The sequence below is a fragment of the Vitis riparia genome, chromosome 5, assembly GCF_004353265.1.
Source record: "Vitis riparia cultivar Riparia Gloire de Montpellier isolate 1030 chromosome 5, EGFV_Vit.rip_1.0, whole genome shotgun sequence".
Taxonomy (NCBI): domain Eukaryota; kingdom Viridiplantae; phylum Streptophyta; class Magnoliopsida; order Vitales; family Vitaceae; genus Vitis; species Vitis riparia.
In genome coordinates, this window is record NC_048435.1 from 10670398 (window position 1) to 10690029 (window position 19632).

Below are 19632 nucleotides of genomic sequence, written 5' to 3' on the forward strand. Positions count from 1 at the left end.
AAGAATAAATGGAGTAGCAAATTGAAAAGAGTGTCAATTCAACTAGATAAGAGTTTAATCAAAATTGGAAATTTCCTTGTAGCGTCTAACTAGCCTAAATGAATAAGGATGTATGGGTCGATCAATTGAGTTTTGGGCCTTTGAATAATCATATCAAATTTTCACTTTCAATTGCTTGAGATATTTCACTTGGATATCAATCAAGCTTGGGGTTAAGACATTAAATTATGTAATTTTCTATAATAAGCTAGTTTCACAAAATGTTTAATGCTTCAAAAGTAATAACTTATGAACTAAAGAATCACTCCCAACATCAGCTTTAGTTAACAAATGCAATGCCCTAATTTTATATTTTTGCTCATTTGAAATACATAGGAACAAATACCAACAAGCATCTTAAAGTATTCCAAAACAAAATACTTGAAATTGAATTGTTCTTTCCCACCTAATTTGATTGCTCGTAGCTTGGAGATTCTATATTTTAAGGCCAAGAATTATGGATGGTACAAAAGTGTGAGTTCAAATTGGCATGACTTTAATCAAAATTTAGTAATTGGTTTGAAGTATTTGACCTGCCTTGATTAATACGGATAACCATGGTTTAACCGATGGAGGTTGGGCATTTGACATAATGTATTTAGCAGCTTGGAATATCCCATCAAAACTTGATGTGCACTAACTTATCCAACAAAATGTTTGATCTTCAAAAAAAATTAACAATGCAATCAAGCTTATCCTACAAATGCGCGCCCTAAAATAGGTTCCAATAAAAATGGTTTTTGAATACCTCTTGAAATCACCGAGGAATATATAATAGAAAATAAGAAGAGAAAAGTAAGGTGGCTTACCAAAAAGTTGAGATAAATGTTTGGTCAACATCAACAATTCTCTTACTTGAAATTAGTGTCTTGTACAGCATATCCAATGAACAAATTTGCAAAGAAGCTCCAGCCACCTGTGCATATGGTCCATTTCATGGTCTTGGGCATCAACACCATTACCATCAATATTCTTCATTGCGCCATCACAGCTTCTCTGGGCATCAGTATTAGTATCTTCTACTGCTGATCTGGTGTCACAGCTTCTCTGGGAATGACTACTATTGGTATCTTGTACAGCTGATCTAAGACCACCCAAATCCCCATGAGAACTGCTGCCTTGTACCATTGTGAGACTGTTGTGTTCATAATCATGGGCATACAGAAAGTGGAAGCCACACCTCTCCACTTTCCCTGGTTTATTACTGGAGTGGCAATAAAATGAAGCTTTCAAGGTTCTCCATTCATTTGAGTGATATTTCTTCGGAATATTTGACTTAGAATAATATATCAACCACCCCTGATTTGATTCATCTTCATCATAGCAGCATTCACAAGATTGTTTAAACCGGATAACATCCAACAGAAAAGATGCACTGTCATGATCGAAATTCAATTTACAGTTGAAACTCCTATGTTTTGTGGTGTCAGTATCAAGTGGAACATGAAGAGAGCACAGAACAAAGCCCAAGAAGTCATCATTTTCATACCAACTCCAAGGAAGTTCCTTCGTTATTTGGAACCCGCTTTTCTGATGGCTTATCCACTCGGGAATCCCATTACTTTCAGGAATAAAAGTTTGGACAATGGCTCTAACTTCAACCCCCTGCACGAAAATTACCCTCTAAATTTTGTGTCTCCATGACAAGAAATGTTAAATGCTATAAGAAAATCATACCTGAATTTGGGATTTAAAACATTTGAATAAAGTAGACTTGATTGACTGGATAAATTTTCCAGGGATGTGCAGTGATGGGCATCTAGATACGTTAAACCTGATGGAAGTTCTGGAATATGTTTTAGGTTGTAAAGTTGACTGATCCCATCAGGTATGCGACTAAAGTGGTTCCCCATCAGATATAATGTTACTAGTGATGATAGGTAATAAATTTCACTAGGAATTTCCCTTAGATTGCAGGCTTGAAGCATTAATATCCTCAAGGAGCATAAACCGGACAAAGACGGCAATTGAAAATTCATTGAATCTAAATACCCAACAAAAAGATGCTCTAAAGATTGCAGTCTCCCCAAGTTGTCTGGCAATTTGTTGAAGTTTGGACAGCGACTGACAACGAGAGTTTTAAAAGATGTCAAATTACAAATACTCTCAGGAAGATTCACAAGATTTTTGCATTGTGACAGAAACAAAGATTGAAGCCCTCTTAGACGTTGAATTGATGATGGTATCTCTCTTATGGCGGTTCCATCTAAATAAAGCTTTCTCAAGCTCTCCATATCTTGCACGATTTCTGGAAAGCTCTCTAGTTGTGAACAGCCAGAGCAGGAGAGAGCTGCAAGGGATTTGAAACCGAAAATGCTACTGGGCAGACTCGTAAGATTTTTGCAATCCCGCAGACATAAACTATCAAGTTCCAAGGGATTCTCCATAATGGGTACTTCATTCATATCACTTCCCTTAAAACACCGCTTCCGTTGGCATGTCACATCCTGTTGGCATTCACTGCATATTCTAACATCTGCATCCTCTGTCTGTATCGTTAGTGGATGGCTTTGTTGAAGGTCTTGGGAGTATATAAGGCGGACTCCGCACTCCTTTACTTTCAAGGCTTTCTCAGAATTATTGTAAAAGTCCTGAAATGAAGTCCCAATGAGAGTCCATTGATCAGAGCGAAACCACTCCTGAATAGCCGCCTTGGAATAGCAAACCACCCACATTTGACCTGATACACTCTCATTGTCTTCGTCCTTGCCTTCTTTATAGCAAAAACAATTGGATTCAAACAGGGAAAGATCTATCATTCCAACTCCATCACCATGGACACTCAAAAGAACACTTCAGGCTACAAGAATGCGTATGTTCATATTCATTCTTACTAAAAGATCCAGCCACAGATTTATCATCTGTTTCATTCTCCCATGTATGAGCAGATTCATCCTCAGATTTATCGTCTGATTCACTCTCGGACCCATGTGCAGATTCCTTTCCGGGTATGTCCTCAGATTCATCATGAAGTGGAACATGAACACAGTATATAGCAAATCCCAAAACTCATTATTTTGGTACCAATTAGCTCTGTTGTCACCAAATATCCATCTCTACGATACATCATCCATTCTGGAATTCCATCACTTCTGGGAAGAACAATACAAATTCCCTTCCCATGGTAGGAAGAATCGCTAAAACTAGTGCATTCCCAATCCTGCACCAAAACACCATGTAAATATAGAGTCTGCATAAAACAAGTCTGTGACATGAAAATTATACCTTTGCCCAACTGAAGCAATTGACCAGAGAATGCAATGGCAAAAACGGGGCTCTTGATGAAGTGCAATTTGAACCATGGGCATCTAAAAGCCGTAGACTTGATGGAAGCTCTGGAATTTGTTCAAGATTGTTGCAGTGACTTAAGTTAAGGGCTTTCAGCCTTGAAAGCTGATTGATGGTAGCAGGTATGCAACTGAAATGGCCCCCTTCCAGAATTAGTTTCTGTAATGATGATAAATGGCAAATATCACTAGGAATTCCTCCTTCCATTATGTTGCAGTTTCCTAGGTCCAATACTTCCAATGATGATAAGTGGCAAATATGAATAGGGATTTTGTGGAGCTTTGAACAGTCTTCAAGTAGGAGAGTTTGAAGACCATTTAGATGTGAAATTGATGATGGTAAGTCCATTATAGCTGTTCCACTCAAATCAAGCACCCTTAGCTTTCCCATATTGCCTTTGATTTTGGGAAATCTCTCTAGCTTTGAACAGCCATTGCAAGACAAAGTTTGAAGGTGTTTCAACTTGTAAATGCCTCTTGGAAGAAGCTCCAGGTTTACACACCCTGCCAGATTCAAGGGAAAAAGAAAAACCAAGTTAGTTTTAGTAATTATAATACTGCTGCACCAAACTTTTAAGTACCGTTGTACAACCTTCTAGAGTTAGAATCTCCAAGTTTGGCACACTTGAGAAGTCTGGGATTTTGATGAGATGAACAGAGTAACTGAGATCAATAACCTTCAACTTCTTATGAAGCTAGAACAAAATATTTTTTTTTCAATAGATAAGTTTACATAAACAATGAAAATTAATATAAAAAAAGTGTAACTAAATAATAATAATAATACCTTATTCCCTCTCCAAAGTTGCTTTATATTGTTGTTCCTTAGTAAGAGTTCAACAAGGTTCTTTGCATGAAAATTCATTGGCAAATACTCTAAAGGGTATCCATCCCAATAAAGATATGTTAACTCATAAGAAGAAAATTCAAAATCTCTTGGAAGATGGTCTTTAAGAAATAGCTTTCTATGAAGGCTACTGTAGACCGTCCATTTTGTCCTCCTAGCATATGTCTTATTAGGTATTTGTTCGATACTTTATAGCAATTCCTTGGTGACCCATTATTACTCGCATAGCCTATCTTTTCTAAGCCACATCAGGGACTTTGGTTGAGGGGTTCATTTAACCCTATTATGACTCTTGGCAGCCCTAATTTAGACTTAGGCTCACTTAGCCACCTTTGGCCCATTAGGCACCACCTTAGACACCTTAAACCCACTTAGGCACCTTAAGTCCACCCAGGCACCACCCTAGGCCCATTAGATACACCCAAGGTCCATTAGACATTCTTTGCATGGCTTGAGTTGCTCACATGATTGCATGGTTGCATAGATTGCATGACATTTTACTATTATTATTATTATTATCATTATTTACTTAATTATTTTGTTAATTTAATTTGTTTATTTATTTTATAATTTTCTAAAACACCTTTGGATTCATTCATTAAGTCTAATTTTCTTTATGTTTTTGTAGAAAAACTCGCCAAAGAAATCATCACTGGAGAGAAAAAGGAAGGTTGAAAACGTGTATTGGCAAGGATATTCAGGCGTGAGTCTTTCGGGAAATAGAGGATATTCAGTTGGAAAAAGAAAGAGGAATTTTCATGTGTGATTATGGAAAGGAAATATTCAGCAGGTTGAAGGATGGATTCAAGGTGGTTGGAAGAGGAGCGGACGTATGGAAGGAAATGAACTAAGAAGGAAAGCAAGTATGCACCCATGCATGTGTTGATTGTGCTTCTGATGGAAGGAAATGAATGAAGAAAGAAAATTACCAAAGCTGTTTTGGCATAGAAAAAGGAAAGGTTCAGTGTGTATTTGGACGGAATAAAGACTATGTTCAGGAAGGAGAGTCCTGATGATGCTGGACTGACGTGGATGATTGAGGCTCTCCGGGCTGGTGAGTTGTCTTCCCATGTTGGGAGAGTCCTGAAAGAGATGAGGTGAGATTAAAGATGGGAGAGAAGATCAGGTGGAGGTGTGGAAGAAAGGCATTGGAAAACTGTGGTTCATTGGATGAATACGAGAAGAAAACAACCGAGTGGGTTTGAAAAGCTTGGGTTTCTTTCAATTGATTGGAATGGGAGACACAAGCTGGTGGTCTTTTGGGGGGGCATTCTGTTTATGACCCGGAGCATTCTGGAGAGAGGAGCTAGAGGATCAAGAAAGACAACGGTTCTTCTCTTTCAGGATGGTTTTCAATCTTTGTTTCTTTTAACGTTGAAAAATGGCTTTGAGTGTGAGGCCACTTTACCTTCTTCTCAGAATGATGGCCTCTCGTTTCTATACATATCCTTCCTCTCCCATTCTCGTTTTGATCATTCCTCGTGGGTTCTGTTTGGTTTCTAAGAAGAAAGTGAAGGAATAGCACGCTGGTGAGGAAGATTGATGCGCCAACCGCAGAACAAAGGGAGATCTCGACCACGGGAGGAAAATGAGGGTGGCATGTCAGAATTCTCCAGGAATACGCCCCCATCAGAATTTTGGAAGAACAAACATGCACCATCAGTTTTCTTCAAGGATGGCCGACATGCTGGGGTGGGATCAGACTCTGTTATGGATGCCATTCAACAAAGAAACCAGCCACAAGAGGTCTCTTTCACACACTCAGTACGCTGTCAAAGAACGGGAAGGCTACCAATCGGTCCTAGAGAGGATTGAGGACTGATCATATTGTTCTTTGAGTGGAGAATGAACATTCAGCATGGGTTTGGAAAAAAACAGTATTGTAACTCAGACGTTTATGAAGGTTTGTGGAAAGAGGGAGTACATGAAGGTTGTGGTAAGTATGCTTGGAATTCGGGAAACATTTATATTGGAAATTGGAAAAGGGGTTGCCACTTTGAAGATCCACAACACGCACTCCACTTGGAAAAGCGATCCACAAGGGAGACCTTCACGGGCTGCATCCTTGGATTTGCACATGCACTATAGGAGAGAGGGCGTGACCATCCAAAATGAGGAAAAGAGATTTTTATTAATCTCCATGGGCGCACTATGAGTTTGATGAAAAGAAAAGTGGCAGAATTCAATTTTTTTTTTTTTTTGGAACACAATCGTACAGTGGGGATTCTCCAAGGCTGCCACTTTAGGGTGAAATTTTTTTTTTGAAAGAAAAGTGGCAACTGTTGAGAAAAAGTTGTTTGCTAGCTTTTGTCCTAGTCTTTTGGGAACTTCTTGTGTTCAATAAGTTAGTTTATTATTTTCCTAGTCTGTAAGTGTTAGTTTTGGCACGATATGTAGTGCCTATTTTCTTGCTTTTATTTGTTATATATAAGCCTATATAAAGGCAGTTCCTTTTGGTTGAATAAGATAGACGATCAATATTTAGTCAGTTCTCCTTTTACTTGTTTCAGTAGAAACATTATTATTTCTTTTCTTTATCTATAACAGTGGTATCAGAGCATGGTAGGGAGGGAGTGAGAAAAGTAAAGTTGAGAGTGCCAAACAAAACAAAAAGAAGTGTGTGAGATAGAGTCGTACAGCAGCAGCTTCATTTTTATTTCACCTAGCCTTTTTTTTTTTTTTTTTTTTTTTTTTGCAGCAGTAGAAGAGAACAATGGCCTCTGAAACTTTTGTGCAGCCAGCCATTCCACGTTTTGATGGTCATTATGATCATTGGAACATGTTAATGGAGAACTTTCTAAGATCTAAGAAGTATTGGCATGTCGTCTCTAAAGGAATTACGGAACCAACAGATAATGCGACAATGACACAAGCACAAAGAACGGAGCTAGACGGGCAGCGATTGAAAGATCTCAAGGCAAAGAATTATCTTTTCCAAGCAATTGATCGCTCAATCTTGGAAACCATTCTTTGCAAAGACACTTCGAAACATATTTGGGATTCCATGAAGAAGAAGTACCAAGGTTCTGCAAGGGCAAAGCGGCAGCAGCTTCAAGCACTTCGCACGGAGTTCGAAACACTTCGAATGAGATCGGGATAATCAGTTACAGATTATTTCTCTCGAACAATGGCAATCGTGAACAAGATGTGGATCCATGGGGACAAGACAGAGGACGTGACCATAGTAGAGAAGATTCTTCGATCCATGACACCAACATTTAATTTTGTTGTTTGCTCAATAGAAGAATCTCATGATATTGATGAACTTTCAATTGATGAATTACAAAGTTCTTTGTTGGTTCATGAGCGTAAATTTAACTAGCAGGAGAAAGAGGACCAAGCTTTGAAGGCCTCAACAGAAAATCACTTGGCGACAAGAGGAGATAGAGGACGAGGTAGAAGTCGAGGCAGAGGCAGAGGAAACTATGATCGTGGAAATCAACACCAACACCAACGTCAAGACAACCGATTTCAAGGAAGAGGACAAGGTGGCAACTACTCAACTACATATAAATCAAGGTCAACAGATAAGTCCAATGTGGAGTGCTATAGATGTCATAGGTATGGTCACTACAAGTCTAAATGCCGAACTAATATGAATAAACAAGGTGAAGAAAGAACTAACTTTGCAGAAAAGGAAGAAGAGGTGTCTCTTTTAATGGCGTGTCATGCGAATCAAGGCACCCATCCGAACTTGTGGTATATAGATACTGGCTGTAGTAATCATATGTGTGGGGACAAGTCAGCGTTCTCGGACTTGGATGAAACATTTCACAACTCTGTAACTTTTGGTGACAACTCCAAAGTCTCTGTCATGGGCAAATGAAGTGTACGAATTCACTCCAAAGAAAATTTTGATCAGATTATTTCTAATGTCTTTTTTGTTCCAGATTTAAAAACCAACTTGCTTAGTGTTGGTCAACTTCAAGAGAAGGGATACGAGATTTTTATTAAAGATGGAGTTTGTCGCATCCAAGATGAGAAATTAGGCTTAATTACTCAAGTCAACATGACTACAAATCGAATGTTCCCGCTATATCTAGACAACACTACTCAGAATTGTTTCTCTGCGAAATTGATGGATAAGGGATGGTTGTGGCATTTTCGCTACAGACATCTGAATTTTGGTGGTCTAAAGAGGCTACAACAGAAGAACATGGTGATTGGACTTCCACCAATTCATACTCCTTCTCAAATTTGTGAAGAATGTGTTGTTGGTAAACAACATCGATATCAATTTCCTAAAGGAAAATCATGGAGAGCGAATAAGGTGTTGGAGCTAGTTCACTCTGATATATGTGGACCCATTAATACAACATCCAATGGTGGTAAACGTTACTTTATAACGTTCATTGATGATTATAGTCGGAAAACTTGGGTTTATTTTTTACAGGAGAAATCTGAAGCTTTTTCAACTTTCAAAAGCTTTAAGATGCTGGTCGAAAAAGAAGCAGGCAAACCTATTAAGATTTTTGGCAGTGATTGTGGTAGAGAATACACCTCACAAGAATTTGTAAATTTTTGTGAGAACCATGGTATTCAAAAGCAACTTACAGTAGCATATTCACCACAGCAAAATGGTGTTTCAGAAAGGAAGAACCGTACAATTCTAAACATGGTGCGGACTATTCTGTCAAAGGGTTATATCCCAAGAAGTTTTTGGCTTGAAGCAGTCATCTGGAGCATTCACATTTTGAACAGAAGTCCCACTCTAGTTGTTCAAAACGTGACACCTGAAGAAGCATGGAATGGACGCAAACCAAGTGTCAACTACTTCAAAATCTTTGGTTGCATAGCATATGCTCATATTCCAGATCAAAAAAGAAAAAAAAACTTGATGACAAGGGAGAAAAATGCATTTTTCTTGGTGTTAGTGAGATGTCAAAAGCATACAAATTGTACAATCCTATCACCAAGAAAATTGTCATAAGTCGTGACATAATTTTTTATGAAGGAAGTTTCTGGAAATGGGATGACAACACTACCAAACAGCAAATACAAACTGATTTTGATGGTGAAAATGAAGAAGAAAGACAACAACCCTTACAACAACGAATTCCAGCAGTTGAAATTCCACCAAATGAAGCTCCAACTACTGCTGAAACTTCACCAACAACACCAGAATTTGATGAACAGGTTGAAGCAGTAGTTGGTTCAAGTTCTCATCGTGTTCGAAAGCGGCCAGCATGGATGTCAGATTATGAGGTAACTGGAATTGATCAATCTGAAGACCCACTCACTCATTTTGCTCTATTTTCATATTGTGACCCTACAACTTTCGAAAGTGCTGTCAAAGAATCAAAATGGCGGAAGGCCATGGATGCTGAAATTGCAGCCATCGAAAGAAATGATACTTGGGAGTTATCTGAACTTCCAAAAGGACACAAAACAATCGGTGTAAAGTGGGTTTACAAGACAAAGTTGAAAGAGAATGGTGAAGTTGACAAGTACAAGGCGCGCTTGGTGGCTAAAGGATACAAGCAAGAGTTTGGAGTGGACTATAAAGAAGTTTTTGCTCCAGTTGCAAGGCATGATACAATCAGATTGGTGATCGCGTTGGCAACACAGAATTCATGGCCTATCTTCCAGTTAAATGTCATATCGGCATTTTTGCATGGAAACTTGGAGGAACAGGTATTTGTTGATCAACCTCCTGGTTATATTAAGGTTAAAAATGAGCATAAAGTGTATAGATTAAAGAAAGCTCTTTATGGATTAAAACAAGCCCCACGGGCTTGGTATAGTTGCATTGAGGCTTATTTTTTGAAAGAAGGTTTTCAAAAATGTCCATATGAGCATACATTTTTTGTCAAAGTTAGTAATGGAGGGAAAATGCTCATTGTTTACTTATACGTAGATGATCTTATATTTACTGGCAATGATAGTGTCATGTTTGAGAGGTTTAAGAAGTCTATGATGGTTGAATTTGAAATGTCTGATCTTGGTATGATGCATTATTTTCTTGGCATCGAAGTGGTGTAGTCTGATACTAGAATTTTTATTTCTCAAAAGAAATATGTGCGAGAAATTTTGAATAGGTTTCAGATGAAGGATTGTAATCCTGTTAGTACACTAACTCAGTTTGGCTTGAAGCTTAACAAAGATCACGGAGGAAAAAAGGTGGACAGCATAATCTATAAGCAAATTGTGGGTAGTTTGATGTATTTAACTGCAACAAGACTAGACATAATGCACTCAGTGAGTCTAATTAGCAGATATATGGAGAATCCAACAGAGTTGCATTTTTTAGCTGCCAAGAGAATCTGTCGTTACTTGCAAGGAACTAAAGATTTTGGGTTGTTTTACAAGAAGGGTAAAAGGTCAGACTTGATTGGGTTTACTGACAGCGATTATGCAGGAAATCAAGATAATAGGAGGAGCACTTCGGGTTATGTTTTTATGCTGGGCACAGGGGCTGTTTCATGGTCATCTAAGAAGCAACTGATTGTCACTTTGTCCACCACTGAAGCTGAATTTGTTGCAGCAACAGCTTGTGCTTATCAAGCTATCTGGCTGAAGAAAATTCTTGAAGAGCTCCATCTCAAGCAAGTGGGAGCTACTACAATTTTTTGTGACAACAGCTCAACCATCAAACTCTCCAAAAATCCCGTGCTACATGGAAGAAGCAAGCATATTGACGTGAAGTATTATTTTTTAAGAGAACTCAGCAATGATGGAGTTATTGATCTTGTCTACTGCAGAAGTGAAAACCAAGTTGTTGATATTTTTACTAAACCCCTTAAATTGGCTGCCTTCTTGAAGCTGAGGAAGTTACTTGGAGTTTCCACTCTAGAAGATTCAATTTGAGGGAGAATTCTGCGTATTTTAAACTGTATGATTGAACACATCAGTTTAAGGGAGAGTTTGTTGAGAAAAAGTTGTTTGCTAGCTTTTGTCCTAGTCTTTTGGGAACTTGTTGTGTTCAACAAGTTAGTTTATTATTTTCCTAGTATGTAGGTGTTAGTTTTGGCACGATATGTAGTGCCTATTTTCTTGCTTTTATTTGTTATATATAAGCCTATATAAAGGCAGTTCCTTTTAGTTGAATAAGATAAACGATCAATATTTAGTCAGTTCTCCTTTTACTTGTTTCAGCAGAAACATTATTATTTCTTTTCTTTATCTGTAACAGCAACAGGCTGCTACTTTAGGGTGAGTTTTTTTTTGAAAGGAAAGTGGCAGCATGCTGCTAGGGTGAATTTTTTTTGAAAGGAAAGTGGCAGTAGGTTGCACTTTTAGATGGTGAGATTTTTTGAAGGAAAAGTGGAAGCAGGTTGCATTTTAAGGGGTCCACGCCTCAATTTCCATAAAGATCTTCATGGTATCTTCAAGAGAACCATGAACGCCACTGATCCCCAAAGCGAGTAGGCTGCATCTTCCAATGGTAAGTGAGTTTCCTTGTTCTTGAGTTTTTGATTTCTTTTTTATCCATTAGTTTATTAGTTTTTTTTAGATTGAAAATTAGAGCTTTGTTTGCTAATTTTTTACTCTATTAAGTTTTCGAGTCTCTAAAGTTTTAGTCGATTAATTTATTTGGTTTTATGTCATCATCATCTTGTTTTTATTTAATTTTAGTTCATGGGTTCGTCCTAATTAATTCGTGTGATGCCTTAAAATTTTAATGGATTAATTTATTTGATTCAATGTCATTATCATCATGTTATTTTATTCTTTTTTTATTTTCATCTTAGTTGATTCATGTGATGCTTTAGGTTTTTAGGTGATTAATTCATTTGGTTCTATATCATTATCACTATGTTTATTAATTTCAGTTTTTTTTTTTTATTGATCATATTCGGTTTATGAGTCTTTAGAATTTTAATTATTTAATTTATCTGACCCCTTGTCATTATATCCATGTTTTAAGTGTGTTAAGCTCTAGTTCCTGATTGATCCTTACTTAGTTCAGATGTTTTAGAATTGTAAGTTCTTATGGTACTATATTTAACATTACCTTAATCATAGGTTTGTGTGTTCGACTAATCTGATTTAATTATTGATTATATCCTCAATTTATGCGCTTGACTAATCTTTGTTAGTTCTTGATTGATATCTGGTTTACTTTATTTGATCTAAGGCCATTTAGTTATTTTCTTTGACATTTGTTCGTTTATATTTAATTCATGGAGGCCAACGGAAAATTGTGAAGATTGGCCTCCATTCACACCATTTCAGTTTGCTTGGTTGCCAAAAATTTTACTTTATGATTTTGTTTCCATTTGTTTTGCTTGGTATATTGTTTCTCATACGTTTTATTGTTCTTAAATTAATTTCTCTTATTTTAAAATATAACACTTTTCTCGAAAGATCCCTTTAAAAATCTATTTTTAAAAAATTCATCTAAAGTTCTTAGAATCAAAATCTCGTCTTCTTAAATAACATGCAACCATGTTTTGATCGGTTCGCATCTTTCTTAAATTTCAAATAAAATTACAGTTTTGAGTAAGACATGAATCCAAGCTTGTGGTCCCAAACAAATGGGATAATTCCAGGCTAGATTTGTATATATCAATCGGGGAATTGGTGAAACCTCTACATAAGGAAATTTTTCAAAACTCATCTTTGTTGCCCCCTTTGCTATTTGATGAACTCATGTCTATTTATTTTTTTAGGAATTATATAGAAGATATAAGTGATAATCAATGGTTTCGTATACTGTGATAATTTTTTTTTCTATGCTAATTAGATAACAAGCATGCTAGGACTTCTTATTTTATTGTTTGTTATCTAACCTCTCATGTCTTGTGGAAGCACGTTACAAGTTATCTATGCTATCCAGGTACGTCTCCTGTCACCTACCTTCTAAATTTTGTAAATATGATTGTCATTATGAATTATACCTATGTTTGAGAATGCTTGGGATGTCTTGATATTTGCTACATTGTTTGATCATTCATGATAAAACGCATGTTGAGTGATATATTATCTAAACTAACCATTGATGTTTTATGATAGCACTTAAGAAGTGGTCCAGGTACGCATCCTAACTCTCCTTTATGAGCGTGATTGGTTTTTCTTGTTTGGCATGCTAGTTTTGAGATCACCTACCTAGGTACCCTCAATTAATCAGTTGATTGCCACATTTCCTTCAACATAGTTAGTAGAGACCTTTGTAGGGCTTAGAGGGGTGCTACCTCTTAGAGGTACCTTCCCAATAAGTAACCTGATCCCCAGCCCTAGACTCGAGTTTTTCAAAGACATGCTTTTCCAAAAACTATGGAGTCATAGGGTTTTATTTCTTGTTTTATTTTCCCTTTAAAATAAAATAAAATAAGTGGCGACTCCGACTTTTCCAAAAACAAAATTTTCACCAAATAAAAGCGAGTCTTGCCGATCGAGTGGGGGCGCACGTGAGAAATGCGAGTCCACAGCTACGGATTTTAAGCAATCTAAGTCTATTCATCTCTTTGAAAGATTCTCTATTCAAATGTGATGGATTAAATTTACATCTATCTAGGAATAGTCCTTCAATTGCTTGTGTCCCCTGAAAAATATAAGACTGTAAGTGAAGCACAAGATGTAGGAAACTTAAATGAGTCATATATATGGTAATTAATTTCTTAAAAAATAATAATAGTATTGAAGCTTGCATACACACACATTAAACTAAGTTCAAGCATTTGACTCTTACCGTATTTCTTGTTAGCACATGATAGGCATCAGAATCCCACAATCTACTCCTTCTTCCAAGGTTTTCAAGACATTCTTGACGAATAATTTCCCAACCCATCTATTGTATTAAATCATGCATATCTAGCATGTTTTTTGAAATGGTTAAGAGGCATCTATCATCTAGAGTTGTTATTTCATACTCTGCATAAGGACCCAATATTCTTGACACATAATCTTTGTCATTCCCTTTGAAAAAATATGCAACATCCAAAAATATTCCCTTGTCTACATCATCAAGTCCATCAAAACTTATTCTAAGTACATTGTGAATTTCCATGTGGGGTATTGTTTTTAGCTTACACAATGCACTTTCCCATTCACTTGTTGTCTTTCCAAAAAGAGACCCATCTAAAACTTTAGGTGCTAATGGAAGGCTATTAGCATAATCTATGATATTGTATGAGAGGTTTTTATAAACTTCTTTGGGAAGATTTTGTTGAAAGGCCCACAAACTAAAGAGTTCAATAGCTTCTTTCTTATTTAATTTTGAAACCTCGTATGATATATCTGCTCCATATTGAGCAAGCACTTGTTTGTCTCTAGATGTAATGATGATTGTACTTTTTGCCTTAAACCAATCCTTCTCTTCAGCCAGATATTCTAGTTGCTTCAACTTGTCTACATCATAAAACATAACAAGAACTCTATTAGAGCTGAGACACCTCTTTATCATACTAATTCCTTCATCAATATTGTTTACTTTAAAATTTTTCCCCTTTAGGATACCATGAAGAAGTTCTTGTTGTAATTGAAGTATATCACCTTTGGATCTCTCTTTGATATTTTTTAAGAAAGCTACTACCATCATATTGATATGAGATCTCATTATAAATAGCCTTAGCGATAGTAGTCTTACCAGCCCCACCAATTCCACATATCCCAACCACGCTAACCTTATTCAAGTTAGTGTTCATCAATGATTTCAATTTTTCCAAATGAACACTACTCCCAACTATGTTCTTTCCCACACTTAAAGGTTGATGGTTTAATCTTCTAATGATTGTATTAACAATTTCCTTGACAACCTCAGTCTCATACCTACCAATTATATAAATTAAGTACAATGATGAGTTAGAATGAGTTGCAAAATATAATAAATGTACAATAAATTTAGTTGTGTATGGTAGTGTCCAATATTACTGAATTAGTAGCAATGGAATGCAAAAGAAAAGGGCCCTTAAGCCAATTTACTTACATAGTTAAGCTTCAAAATTTGCAACTATCAAACTACTAATGTGCCAAGTTGCAAATTTTCAATACTTTTACTATTGGACCTAGGAATGGCAACGGGGCGGGTTCGGGACGGGTCGCCCCCATCCCAACCCCGACCCGTTTAGCAAAACCAATTCCCATCCCCGTCCCATTTCAAAAAATAAATGGGGCGGGGGCGGGGCGGGGCGGGTATGGGAATTTCCCATACCCGTCCCGCCCATTTCCCATACCCACCCCGCCTTGCCTCGTTTAGCTTTTTTTCTTTTTTTAAAAAAAAATTACTTTAAAAAATTTTAATTACATTAAAATAAATATATTTTATAAATAATAAAATTATTATATTTTTTATAACTTATTTTATTAAAAAATTTATTATTATCTATATATTAAAAATAGTAAAATTAAATTTTAAATTAAATTAAATTAAATTTTAAAATTAATTTTATATGTAAACAAGGCGGGGCGGAGCGAGATGGGGCAATACCCGAACCCGCCCCGGGTTTAAAAAAAAAATCTCATACCCGTCCCAAACCCGTTTAATAAATTTTAACCCCGTCCCATTAGGGGCGGGGCGGGGCGGGTACCTGAAAAAACCCGCCCCATTGCCATCCCTAATTGGACCATTGTTTAGGACTCCTCTCTGAACAACCTAATGACTTCTTTCAACTTTTATTTCACAAACAAGTTGCTTATGATTCCTCAATCTCACTTGTCTTTAGGTTTTATTAACTTATCAATACTTAAAATGTTGCAAGGACTTCATTTTTAGTCTGCCAATTAATTTTGCATTTCCATAGAGGAATGAGGAAACAAGTGAATGTAGAAAATTTCATGATTTGCTTGTGGATTATGAACTTAAATATGATAGAAGAAGATTCAAAGTACACTTTATAGAAAATTAAAAGTTAAATTTTGATACTTGTACTTTCGGACCAACACAGGGAAAAATTGAAGTTAGAATTTGTTAACATTTTCATATTCATGAGGAACTCAAGCTTCATTATGAGAATAAACTTACAAGTAAAATCATTCCAAAAGAGCATGATAGGAATGTTAAAGGGCAGAGTTTAATTCTTAATATAATATACATAAATAAATATTGTATATATAAGTCAAACATAACAATATAATATTAACAAAGTTAGGTTGGTGGCGTGCTACTCTCACTCTATACCTGAGGTCATGGGTTTAAATCATTTATTTTTGAACCATCGGCCAGCCGTAGCACTTAAAGTTTAAATCTTTTCTTAAAGGTAAAAGGTGGAATACCACATGACATCGAACCTCATAGATCATTTGGCAGGTAGCGAAGTTTGAATGCGCATGGTGGGCTGGGCCGACGTGGGCCGAGATATTTCCGATACCTTCCATCATTATGAATAAAATATGCACGCAAAAACCTCCCATATAAAATTTTAGAGAAAAGATTTCCTTGCATTTCCAACCATTTAATTATTTTTAAATACACCTTTGAGAAAAGGGGTTTGCCCTGACAACCCAGGCAGGAATTCCTTCTTGTAGGTGTGCTTGCCGCTTGCTGCTTGCCGCTTATCTCAACCCGAACAACCCCAGAGCACAGTTAGACCAACCAGCACTAACACATTTGACATTCATTCCAAAGCCTCCTTATTTGCTCTCAAATCATTCCAAAGATGATGTTATATAAGGAATTTCTTAAAAATGTGCTTGCCAAATTTCTTAAAAAATTTTATTTTTTGTTTTTCTCCTTTCAACATTCAACAATCAATTAATCTTCTCTCTTAGTGATTGTCGTGAACTTTGATGACAAAAGCATTCTAAGAAATTTGCTTGAAGGCACACTACCATCCAAAGTTTAATAAACCAAGGAAAATTGCATGAAAATATTTCATATCATTTTTTGAAATTTAGATCTTGGTAAGAAATTGTTTTGAAGGTAAGCTACTACCAAAGTTTAATAAGCCAAGGAACTTTCTCACTATTTCTCATATTCGGGTAACATGAAAAAAATAATAGTTGTTTTTTTCACTTTTCTTTTGTTTTTCTCCTTTTTGGCATTCATTGGTGACTAGTTAAATACAAATAGTATAATTTTTAGAAGCATTTCTTTTAATTTTTTTTCCAAAATAATATTTGGAGGAACCTTGATTATGCCCTTTTATTACATATATATATATATATATATATATATATATATATATATATATATATATATATATATATATATATATTAAGAAAAAGAAATCTTTTATGCATGTTCTCCGTATTATGATAATTTAACTAAATTTTAGCTATAACTTTGAGCCGCTCAAAGTACACAAAATCAATTTAACGATAAGAGATCGATGGATATGAATAAAAAAATGACTAAAACTATACAATAGTTTTCCTTTTTATATATTTACATTCCAATTTGGTAGCTTTTTTGCACTTTCATGAAAACTTTTATGAATCTTTGTGTGAAATTTGCTTGTATATATATAATCACTTAATAATAGTTGGCTTCATATGGAAAAGCAAATATTGCGTCCCTACTTAATGTGATATTTCATCTTTCAATTTTATTTTCATCCCTTGAATTTAATACTATGCTATTTATAATACTTTCTCTTTTTTCTTAAACCATTTTTTTTTTATTTGAATTTAGTAACAATGGTTTCACTTGACATTTATTCCAAAGTCTCCTTATTTGTTCTCAAATTATTCAAAAAATGATATCATATAATGAATTTATGAAATATATGCTCATAAAAGTTATGTCAAATGATAATATTTTTTAAGAAAAAAATATTATCTCCTTTTCTTTAATATTTATCCTTTTGTCATTACTACAAAGTAAGTGCAATTATGCTTCATTTGATGATTAATGGAGAAAAAAGTTACTTTTTTATATTAAATATTTATCCTTTAATTATTTTTGCAAAGTTAAATTAGAGTTTTCATGAATGCCTTTTCTACTACAATTATGAAATTCAAAATTTATCTGCTCAATACATTGAAATCCCTCAAAGAAATTGAGAAAGCAATCATTTAACCAACTCCTTGAAGAACTTACCATAAATAACGGTAGTGCAAAACATAAGTGTCACGATTGAAGTTCAAAATAATATCTATATGTGGACCCGCATTTTTCACGTGCGTCCCCACTCGATCGGCGAGACTCGCTTTTTATTTGTGAAAAATTAATTTTTGGAAAAAGTTTGAGTCGCCACTTATTTTATTTTTATTTTAAAGGGAAAATAAAACAAGAAAGAAAAACCCTAAAATGTGACTCCATAATTTTTGGAAAAAGCATGTCTTTGAAAAAAACCCGAGTCTAAGTCCGGGGATCAGGTTACCTATTGGGAAGGTACCTTTAAAAGGTAGCACCCCTCTAAGCCCTATAAAGGTCTCTACTGACTAAGTTGAGGGAAACATAGCGATTAAATGGTTAATCATGGATACCTAAGTAGGCTAGGTGATTTCGGATATTGCATGCCTAACAAGAAAACCAACCATAAGAGGGAGTCAAAGTGCGTACCTGAACGGCTTCTCAAGCGCTATCATAAAACATAAGATATTAGTTTGGGAATCTATCACACAACATGTGTCTTATCCGAGCAAATCAAGTATGTATTTAAACACCCAAGAATCACATCATGCATGGATATGGTCACTAATCACATACGTGTCCATAGAATTCTCGAAAAAAAGATGAGAAGAAGCGTACCTGGATAGCAAGCTAAAGCGCCTTTATGGGAAACAAGGTTAGCCCAATAACAAATATGAAACAACTTCATGTATATCATCAAGAGGAATAAAAAAAAAATCAATCAGATATCAAACAAACAATATGGAAGAGGGTATCAAGAATGTCGGGCCCCCACCAAAGCCCTAATTAATTTCGCATGAGTTGATTCCATAAATTCCATTGTTTGGAATCATGAATTTTATTCATGCTTGGGAAAATCAAGAAAAGCAGTTGAAGATCAAATAAAATAGTAAAAACGCGTGCCGGAAGGAAAATGGCAGCAAAAGATCATTGAAATCTAAATTTTATGCCTAGAAAAATCCCTAAGGATGGAATTTGAAGAAAACTGAAATTGTGAAAAAGATTTTGAAATCCAAATTTAAAATGTATAAGATCACAAAAAGAAGAAGAAGAATCATTGGGAGTATGATGTGTGGTAAGGTGGCCAAGAGAGAGTAGAGCCTGGGAATTATGGATAGAAGAAGTCAATTCACCATGAAGGTGTTCAGTTGTCAAATGCTTCAATCAAAAAGGCAACTTGATTTGTAAACTCAACTGGATTTTCCCAACAGTGGTTAGATACTGAACAGAAGGTCCCTAATTCCCAATTTTCTGCACTGACAGGCTTTTTGTATTCCAAATTAAATTCTCACTGCCAAGGTTTCATCACTTCTCTTTCTCAAGTTTCACATTTTCTTTCTTAGCAAGACCAGCAAACTCATCATATATAATAGGTTTACTAATAGACCTTTTGGTTGCAGATATCATCCAAATTATCCTCCTTTAGTTCACTAACCTGAGGACTTCTCTGCCCATGGTTCACAAGAACTTCCACCCCCACTTCCATAAACTCAGATTTATTTGAC

At 35.7% G+C, this 19632-nt stretch overlaps 1 pseudogene; it reads right to left on the minus strand.

The window, feature by feature from the left end:
- Nucleotides 1–805: 805 nt before the first annotated feature.
- LOC117915151 lies at nucleotides 806–19582 on the minus strand (annotated as a pseudogene).
- Between the last annotated feature and the right edge of the window lie 50 nt (nucleotides 19583–19632).